Here is an 11,356-nt window from a genome sequence, read left to right on the forward strand (position 1 = left end):
AATAACAATGCTTGTTAAGATAGTCATCCAAGTTTTGCTTTTTCCTGATTCTACATAAGATAGTATGTACCTACCATGCCAAAAAATCTATGAATTCAGTGACCATTTTCAGGTATGGGTGTAGTACTTTAAGAGATGAGTAAAATAATTCAGCTTAACATTTAAAGCATGATGAGTAAAGTCATCAAATTGAATCAAGACAATGAAATGTGAATATGGGTCATATTATGACCTACTTTTAAGATGAGGGTGTAGTGATAAGAAAAATGAATCCTCTCAACAAGTTACGTGATTCCAGTATTATACAGGCGATAAACAAAACAACATGGTCCTGAGCTAAATGCAAAAACTAACATAAGCCAGTAAAATGTGAAATATAGGTCACTATGAACTATTTTCTGTAAGGTGTGGTACTTACAGAGATCCACAGAATCATCTAGATGGTTGATTCTAGCATGAACAGAGATTGTGAATTAAATTTAAAAGACAAAAATGTTACCAAAATGAGTTAAACATGAAATATGGGTGGGTCACAGCAATCTTCTTTTGTGATAAGGGTATACTACCTTTCCTTACAAACTCCATCCCCTCACCAATTTTCATGATTCCAAGTAAAAGAGTATTCATACAGTGTGCAAAATACATGAGTGAAACGCAAAACAATTAACAAGGAACTGTACAATTTTAATGTTGTTTGTTGTTGTTGTAGGCTTTAATGCCATTTTTCAGCACACGATAGGCTATACAAGGTGGCCAGTATTAATGGTGGAGGAAGAACCCGGGAAAACCCCGGAAAGAACCACCGACCCACGAGAAGCTACTGGCAAGCTTTCTCACATACCCACATTGGCTGAATGCAAGACTCGAACCCATGCAGACAGAGGTGAGATGGCAGTGATCCGAAATGGAGAGCGCGTTAGACCACATGGCCATTCGGGGCCCCCAGTTTTAATGTACATGATGCACAAAGTTTGTCCCTACTGCTGCTCTTCATCCATCCAGGGAGTAAGTGCAATGAAACCCACTCTGTATTGTTGCCTATGACTATGGAAGAAAAAATGGTTGACATTCAGTGATGGTGTATGTATGTAAAGATTTTATCTGTTTGGATGCTGACACTGTCACCAGTGACAATGCTGCAGGGTTACAACAGCATACCAATAAAGTTCACAGAAGTAGACAAAAAAATCAAAATAAGATTTGTAAATTATTATTGAGTACTAAACATTATACAGCATGGAAGGAATGACATGAAGTTGAGATGTAATCAGATTTGCTAGTACAAGGTTACTGAGATGTAATAAGATATGCTAGTGCAAGGTTATTAAAATATAATAAGATATGCTAGTGCAAGGTTACTGAGATGGAATAAGATATGCTAATGATAACAATAATAATGAGGACTTTGTATAGTGCCTAATCTTTAGAAGCGCTAACTGCTTTACAACATTAGACAGCACCTATAACATAAAAAAACATATATAATGATATGATTACAAAAAACAAACACCATGTAATTAGAAAACATTAAAAAAAACATGCTAGTGCAAGGTTACTGATATGTAATAAGATATGTTAGTGCAAGGTTATTAAAATATAATAAGATATGCTAGTGTAAGGTTACTGAGATGTAATAAGATATGCTAATGCAAGGTTATTAAGATATAATAAGATATACTAGTGTAAGGTTACTGAGATCTAATAAGATATGCTAGTGCAAGGTTATTAAGATGCTAGTGCAAGGTTACTGAGATGTAATAAGATATGTTAATGCAAGGTTATTAAGATATAATAAGATATGCTAGTGCAAGGTTACTGAGATGTAATAAGATATGCTAGTACAAGGTTACTGAAATGTAATAAGATATGCTAGTGTAAGGTTACTGAGATGGAATAAGATATGCAAATGCAAGGTTACTGAGATGTAATAAGATATGCTAGTGTAAGGTTACTGAGATCTAATAAGATATGCTAGTGCAAGGTTTCTGAGATGTAATAAGATATGCTAGTGCAAGGTTATTAAGATATAATAAGATATGCTAGTGTAAGGTTACTGAGATGTAATAAGATATGCTAGTGCAAGGTTACTGAGATGCAATAAGATATGCTAGTGTAAGGTTACTGAGATGTAATAAGATATGCTAGTGCAACTGAGATGTAATAAGATAAGCACTTGAAAGGTTACTGAGATGTAATAAGATATGCTAGTGCAAGGTTACTGAGATGTAATAAGATATGCTAGTACAAGGTTACTGAAATGTAATAAGATATGCTAGTGTAAGGTTACTGAGATGGAATAAGATATGCAAGTGTAAGGTTACTGAGACGTAATAAGATATGCTAGTGTAAGGTTACTGAGATGGAATAAGATATGCTAGTGCAAGGTTTCTGAGATGTAATAAGATATGCAAGTGCAAGGTTATTAAGATATAATAAGATATGCTAGTGTAAGGTTACTGAGTTGTAATAAGATGTGCTAGTGCAAGGTTACTGAGATGCAATAAGATATACTAGTGTAAGGTTACTGAGATGTAATAAGATATGCTAGTGCAAGGTTACTGAGATGGAATAAGATATGCTAGCGTAAGGTTACTAAGATGTAATAAGATATGCTAGTGTAAGGTTACTGAGATGTAATAAGATATGCTAGTGCAAGGTTTCTGAGATGTAATAAGATATGTTAGTGCAAGGTTACTGAGATGTAATAAGATATGCTAGTGCAAGGTTACTGAGATGGAATAAGATATGCTAGTGCAAGGTTATTAAGATGCTAGTGCAAGGTTACTGAGATGTAATAAGATATGTTAATGCAAGGTTATTAAGATATAATAAGATATGCTAGTGCAAGGTTACTGAGATGTAATAAGATATGCTAGTACAAGGTTACTGAAATGTAATAAGATATGCTAGTGTAAGGTTACTGAGATGGAATAAGATATGCAAATGCAAGGTTACTGAGATGTAATAAGATATGCTAGTGTAAGGTTACTGAGATCTAATAAGATATGCTAGTGCAAGGTTTCTGAGATGTAATAAGATATGCTAGTGCAAGGTTATTAAGATATAATAAGATATGCTAGTGTAAGGTTACTGAGATGTAATAAGATATGCTAGTGCAAGGTTACTGAGATGCAATAAGATATGCTAGTGTAAGGTTACTGAGATGTAATAAGATATGCTAGTGCAACTGAGATGTAATAAGATAAGCACTTGAAAGGTTACTGAGATGTAATAAGATATGCTAGTGCAAGGTTACTGAGATGTAATAAGATATGCTAGTACAAGGTTACTGAAATGTAATAAGATATGCTAGTGTAAGGTTACTGAGATGGAATAAGATATGCAAGTGTAAGGTTACTGAGACGTAATAAGATATGCTAGTGTAAGGTTACTGAGATGGAATAAGATATGCTAGTGCAAGGTTTCTGAGATGTAATAAGATATGCAAGTGCAAGGTTATTAAGATATAATAAGATATGCTAGTGTAAGGTTACTGAGTTGTAATAAGATGTGCTAGTGCAAGGTTACTGAGATGCAATAAGATATACTAGTGTAAGGTTACTGAGATGTAATAAGATATGCTAGTGCAAGGTTACTGAGATGGAATAAGATATGCTAGCGTAAGGTTACTAAGATGTAATAAGATATGCTAGTGTAAGGTTACTGAGATGTAATAAGATATGCTAGTGCAAGGTTTCTGAGATGTAATAAGACATGTTAGTGCAAGGTTACTGAGATGTAATAAGATATGCTAGTGCAAGGTTACTGAGATGGAATAAGATATGCTAGTGCAAGGTTACTGAGATGGAATAAGATATACTAGTGCAAGGTTACTAAGATGTAATAAGATATGCTAGTGCAAGGTTTCTGAGATGTAATAAGATATGCTAGCGTAAGGTTACTAAGATGTAATAAGATATGCTAGTGCAAGGTTTCTGAGATGTAATAAGATATGCTAGTGCAAGGTTTCTTAGATGTAATAAGATATGCTAGCGTAAGGTTACTAAGATGTAATAAGATATGGTAGTGCAAGGTTTCTGAGATGTAATAAGATATGCTAGTGCAAGGTTTCTTAGATGTAATAAGATATGCTAGTGCAAGGTTTCTGAGATGTAATAAGATATAGTCATGCAAGGTTACTGAGATGGAATAAAATATGCTAGTGCAAGGTTTCTGATATGTAATAAGATATGCTAGTGCAAGGCTTCTGAGATGTAATAAGATATACTCGTGCAAGGTTACTGAGATGGAATAAGATATACTAGTGCAAGCTTATTGAGATGTAATAAGATATGCTAGTGCAAGCTTATTGAGATGTAATAAGATATGCTAGTGCAAGCTTATTGAAATGTAATAAGATATGCTAGTGCAAGCTTATTGAGATGTAATAAGATATGCTAGTGCAAGGTTATTGATACAATTCATGAAAATAGTGATGATCAACATGTCAATCATATTGCTCACACTATGACTTAAATACATGTTAAAGCACATTATGGACATAAAATACAACAAAAATTAATGTGCATATTGAACATATACAGTATTAAATATTTGTTGAAAGTGAGCCTACTTCCTTCAATTCTTTTAGAAATGAACATGCAATTTATTTATAATTTGTAATGTTTCCATTACATGTGCAGTATTATAAAGCAAACCTACCAAATCTTTGGCCCTGGGCTTTACGCATACCACAATATATTGGCTTGTTAAGTTTATTCTTCTTACTGTTAATTTTAGCTTGTGTATTATTATAAAATCTCAGGTTTGTTCATCTTCCTTAGTATTCTATCATGCAGCAACTTGCATTTTACCCTGTTACTTTTTAATACCTTTTATATAAAAAATTTTCGTCATCTATATACTGCATATTAACATTTATAAGACAGCATATACAAACAAAATAGACCCAGATCTGCCATCACATAATGTTCTGGTTGATCAGGGTCTATGCTATTTTTGCTACTGATTCACTCCTAACAAGCTACAAAGATCCAAATATGCATGTGCTTGATGCACTGGCTGATCTAGATCTATGGAGTCTGCAGTTGGACCAGTCTTAAAAAAGAGTAAATTTAAGAGCTTTGTTTACTCTCCATTACATTATAAGAACCAGAAACATCATCCAGTGGTACAATACATGCATCAATGACCCTGATCATTCTGCATAGTATATTTTTCATTATTAATAGGGTCAGCACCATAACATCAACAGAGCAAAATCCCCGTAAAATACAAATTATGAATGCAAATTTTATACAAAATTCTGCAACACCAAAAAAATGGAAGCAAATTTCATATTCCTCTTTCAATGAAAACAGTTGAACTGATACACCAACACTATTCAGCATATGGGGAGCATACCCTCTCCCCTCCCCCCTTAACAAAGGACTGTCCCCTAAACCCACAGAGTGAGGCTTTGTTCCACACACACACACACTTTTCCAGCCTTTCCTGCTACTTTATTTCCTACTGAAGCCCCTAAGATTATATGAAAAATTAGTTTGTATGAAAAGTTAGAGTAAATAATTAAGGTGTATGAAAAAATGTATATGAAAAGTGAGTACAAAGTATAGAGTATGACAAATCAACAGAAAAATTAGAATGCATGAAAAATGTATATGAAAAATAAGTGCAAAACATAGAGTAGGACAAATCAAATTGTAAAAATTTGAGTAAATGAAAAATGTATAAGAAAAATTAGTACAAAGAACAGAATATGACAAATCAAACCAAAAAAATTAAGTATGAAAAATATAAGCATATGAAAAATTAAAGTGAATGAAGTATAACAACTTAGAGTGTATGAAGGACTAGACTGTATGAAACATCATTATGAAAAATTAGAGAGAACGAAAAACGTGTAGGGAAAATGAGTGCATAAAAAATTGAAGTGTATGAAAAATCAGTTAGAGTATTAAAATTAAACTGAACATTCTGAGTGAAAATATAAAATACATGACCAATTAAAGTGAAATAAAAAGAGTGTATGAAAACTAAGATGCAATATTACATATAATGAAACTAACAATACAGACCTGTTTAGTTTTCCTGTTGTATAATCAGACTTATCAATATGAATCTTTATACTATATAACTAGGATTAATGGCTAATGTTTATCTGACAACCCCATCATTTCCCCTTCATTACACAAGTAATCTAGTCAAATCTTTATGCTTACCTATATTGTAATACCAGGCCTTGATTTCTATTCATGGCATTATATATTTTACATGAGTGGAAAAAAGTGAACTGGGGGAAGTCACATTGATCTGTGCAATATCAACAAGGATTAAGATTCAGTTATAAATTCACATATTTATTATCCACGATTCAAAAGACTAGGTGAATCAAATGCAAGACACTAATTGTTACCAGGTACTTCCTGCGAGATATTTGGTGAATTTTTCGACCTGTAAATTTTTGGAAATGAGATTAAAGGATTAGTCCAAACAAGTTTTTCAAGTACTACCATAAACACAGAATTTTACAACATTTGTTTTCAGAATGTTAACTCTTTTTTTCTTACTTTCATCCATTAAGTTCTTGCACATAAATGGGCATCTCCTTTGGAAACACATGCAGTCTGAATGAAATCCAAATTTTGGTTTACACAAGGCATTTGTTTTGCCATAACATAAGTAAGGCAACTTGCTAAGAAACAAAAGTGATTAAACCCATTATATATATATATATATATATATATATATATATATATATATATATATATATATATATATATATAAAGTAATTGGATCCTGAAATTCTAATAGATTAGCTCTTGCCAGACATTTGTGGCAGCCATGTACATGTATGTGAAATTTAATATAAAAACATTAAATGGAGATACAACAAGAAAAGACAAAAAAGAAAATATTGATATGCCTTATTATTAAATCTACTGGAAAAAGTGTTATTGTCAGTTTCAAAAATATTTGCTGCTGCTTTAGTGTTAACATAACCATTCCATGATTAACTGATTTCTTCTCGTATTAATTATTCATAAAATTAATTATCAATTGACAAGTTTACATAACACATCAAAAATATATTAAATACCAAATGAATGGGCATTTATGGTGAAGTGTTATTTCATCATGCCCACAAGTAAATCTTGGAAGCTAAAATTAAAATTATTTGCTGTTGCTTTTTCTGAATTCAGGCCTAGATTTTACATACCATAGTTACTCATTTATAAGACATGTCAAACTGCAAACAACTAAGGTCCCGATCTGCCATCACACAATGTAGCTGCAGATCATGGTATTTGTTGTTTGTTCTACTGATTACTTCTAACAAAGTGCACAAACCCAGATCTCTCATAGCATAATACACTGGCAGATCAGGTTCTGTGCAGTTTGCAGTTGGACTTGTCTTATAAGCAAGTATATATACTTTATTCTTAAGTGGTGGTGTGCTGACATATCGAAACATAATATAGCTAAAACCCGTGTGGCATGAGGGACTGCAAAGTCCATTCTACAGACCTTAGTGGGACTCAGGTTTGCTGAGCAGTCTCATTGCTCAGTTTTACCAATCACTGCCATTTTACCTTCATCCACATTGGTTTTTGTCTTGAGGCTGACCAATGCAGGCATATGAGAAAGCTTACCAGTAGCTTCCCAGTGGTTTCTTTCCAGGTTTTTCCCACGATCTTCTTCCACCAAATATGCTGGTCACAATGTAGAGCCAGCCTTTCATGTTCTTAGAAATGGCATTAAACCTACCAACAGATCCCCATACAATTCTTCAACTGTTGGTCTTTGATAAGATCTGAAAATAAGCTTTCATACCTCTTTTGTCTTGTGCTATGCAGCCAAGATCAGTGTTTAATCAATTGGGAAAACATAATGATGTGACAACCTTAGGGAGTGATACCTCTGTTGATTGCCTGGCAAGGAAAGCATGTGTAAACTAGACCTAGTCACCTCTGAATAAAGCTTGGATGGAGACAAAGAAATAATCTGAAAACTACACCTAGTGACATTTGAAGTTCACTTTGTTCTTTTGGCATATTAATGGATAAACAAATTGCAGACAATTTGAGATAACAATATTTAACAAGCCCAGTTGACCAGAGTATGTGCCTTGAGTCAAAACCTCTTGAACAGCAATTTCAGGATCTCTCATGTATCACCTGCATATACCAACTTGTATACTTATTAAGGACAGAAAGCATCTATTGGTCATTAAGAATGTAGTTAATATACCATTGTGTGTGATACAGAATTAATTTCCTCCTACATTTTCTATAAGGTCATCTTTTTCAAATGAACAATTTTTTTTATTTTGATATAATAGATTGGGGTACTTTTATAAGAAATAAGCAACATAAACTTATAAAAATACATCCTTGGCCACATGTACAGACAAACATTGAAGGAAAAAATGTCATGTGACTTATAAGTACTATCCTCAGAATTATTGTCAACAGAATGATATGCTCCATCAGATTCTTCTTGCAGCATAAAAATGAAATCGGTGTATAGATGGTATGTGAGAAGAGTGGTTTTACTCACCATACTTTTCTTCTTAAAAAAGTGTGAGTGATGGAAGTGAAGATGTAGTCTTGCTGGCTGTAACAAATATAATAGCTTTAACTGTTGTGGATGACACGAAATTAATTTCCTCCTACATTCTCTATAAGGTCATCTTTTAGTAAGTGAACAAGTTTTGGAAATTTGATATAACAGATTTGGGGTACTTTTGTAAGAAAAAGGCAACATTTCCTCATATTAATAACATGTTGTTCCATGTTTAACAGAAAAAGCCATTACAAAATACAGCTTTCATGTTTTCAAGAGTACATTCATCGCCACATGTACAGGCAAACATTGAAGGAAAAAACACATACATGTGACTTACAAGAACTATTCTCAAAATTACTGTCAACAGAATAATATGCTCCAATGAAATTCTTCCTGCAGCATAAATATGAAATGGGTGTGTATATGGTATGGTAAGAAGACTGGTTATACTCACCATACTTTTCTTTTTAAAAAAGCATGAGTTATGGAAGTGAAAATGTAGTCTTGCTAATTGAGACATATACAATAGCTTTAACTATTTTTTTATGTCCCATTAAAAGCAGCCATTTGTCCACTGCCCAAACTAATATATGTTCTGATGGGTCACCATCATATTAAATGGATGAATAAACTTGCATCAAGTCATTCATTATAATATACATGTCTGTCTGATCAATGAATTTTACACATACAGAAAGTGGAATTATGAAGAACAATCAGGCAACAAACCCAGCTTTCTTCATTGTTATACCTGGTATGTTACCAGTATTTGTGCATGTTTGCTTATGGCCAAAGCTGTGGTCTGGCCATGGCCATGCTATGCCATGAACAATGGCCTCAGTAAATACTTCATAAAACAAACTTCCAATGGCCTTTCATACAGAGTTTACTTATATGAAGTGAGGATCAATTTGAGAATTAAAAAATTATGGGGTAGGGAATTCCCCCTCCCTCGAATAACTAATTACAACTGTGTAAGAACCTTTTTGGGGATTCAGTGATTAGGCTGGTTTCCACACCCAAAGGTGTTTATATCTGGAACAAAATGGGGCTCAATCATCCCCAGTTTGGCAGTCAGATGATGTAGACAGCCAATGACATTTTACTATCCCTGTGTAGGGACTTGAATTATTGGAGCTCAATGGCATCAATCTGAGTTCATTAGAGTAGGAAGGAACAGGCAAAAATACTTCATTCCAAAATTCTTTCTCTACCAAACAGGGATTTAATAAATAAATAAAACAGGTTAGGAATTGAAAATATGCTGATTTTTGTGCAATTAGTTATTTTTTGGGAATGATTATTTTTCTAAATTATCAGGAATCCCACAATTGCATGTCATAAAATAGACCCTGAACTCTTAACTAGATTTAGAGTAGACCTGAATCTGCCAGCAATTACAATACTCCTCACATAATAAGACCATGATTAATTATTTGCTCCCACATGATAATACCAGTTAAATAATTTTACAACAAGTATGGGATGGGCTTATTACCTGACAAAAACAAAGACACCTTTAATAAACATTTGCCACAACTCTGAACAAGAGAATGTGGGGGTGCTTATCATCAATGATGCACTTACCAATTGATAAACATTGAAATGTATTGACAAAATGTGGGTCTACAATGTTTCTTCTATGTATGGCTTCAAGCAAACAGTATATATCTAAGCTGCCAGAGTTACAATGTAACAGTAGATCATAGTCTATACTTTGTGCAGTCAAGTGGGAAATACACTGGAATAAATTATACATGTATTTCATATAATTCATTAAATAAGAGAAACTGCATATTATTGGAAATACAAACAATAATAATATATTCTTATATATCTATATTTTATCTCAGAATTAAGTATAAATTTAAGTAAATAACTAAACATTTATCCATTTCAATGTCCTCAGTCAATAATAAAAGAAACATTGAAACAAATGTAAAGACATGCAGAGTTTAATATGCCCTGTATTTGGTACCAAATCACTGAAGTCCAAGTAAATAAGTAGTTTCACTACCAAAAAATGCCACAATACTTTTATAAGGTTGCTAACTGGATTGTCACTGGGGTTTTTTCCGCCATAGTATTAACAGTGACACTCTCATTTTCCTCCTCTTATAGGGTTTTAAAAAAAGTTTCAAATGAATGTAAATGCAAGTTGCAAGTAATTTATTTATTTATTATCTCTTTATCAAATAACTCGAAACTTTAATATCGTGCTTTTCAAGTGGAAGTTTCAGCTTTCGTAATTTACATATATCAGCCAAGTAAACTGAAACCTCCCTCCCCTGCGGTTGTACGTGGTCGGTGTCCGTCCAATTGGCTAAAAAATCAGGACTTTGAAAATGAAAACATATACATTTACCTTATCGAAATTGAAGTATTTTCACTAGGCATTGGTTTCCTTCACTCATCAAGTGGAATATTACTTTCAAGCAACTAAATGTAGACTTTGAAACTAGATCTTCAATCTCGCTCTGTGTCAGTCACTAGGCCTATTCGACGCCATGTTTAAACGCGTTCATTCTCCATGGCTTCGACCTCGATAACCTGTAATTGAGTTTTACATACAAGGGTAAAAACACCAATGTCTCCGAGGATATATGTCTTTGACTACTGAAATGCAGGTAGACTGAAAGTAAATACTACTGTTGTACTACATGTATTGATAATGTATGTTCCGATTGTTGAAACCCGCAGGTATAAAGTTCACCCCACAGACGTTCTGATATAATAAACACATATAATACACACAAAAAGAAAATTAAAACAAAATTAAGAAATCAAAATGCTAGTTAATTTATCTTACTTAACGTATTTCACCCTT

The 11,356-nt window shown here is 33.2% G+C and overlaps 1 protein-coding gene across 2 annotated transcripts in view; it reads right to left on the reverse strand.

The window, feature by feature from the left end:
• Positions 1–11,137, reverse strand: part of LOC149775858 (uncharacterized) — a 107,263-nt gene extending 96,126 nt beyond the window's left edge. For both annotated transcript variants that reach the window (XM_089944112.1, XM_089944111.1), the window contains exon 1: positions 10,895–11,137. The gene's annotated coding sequence lies outside the window, so the exon portion shown is untranslated. The remainder of the gene's footprint in view (positions 1–10,894) is intronic.
• Positions 11,138–11,356: the final 219 nt, after the last annotated feature.

This window comes from Sinohyriopsis cumingii, chromosome 19 (assembly GCF_028554795.1).
Source record: "Sinohyriopsis cumingii isolate HCF-2022 chromosome 19, ASM2855479v2, whole genome shotgun sequence".
In the NCBI taxonomy this organism is placed as follows: Eukaryota; Metazoa; Mollusca; class Bivalvia; order Unionida; family Unionidae; genus Sinohyriopsis; species Sinohyriopsis cumingii.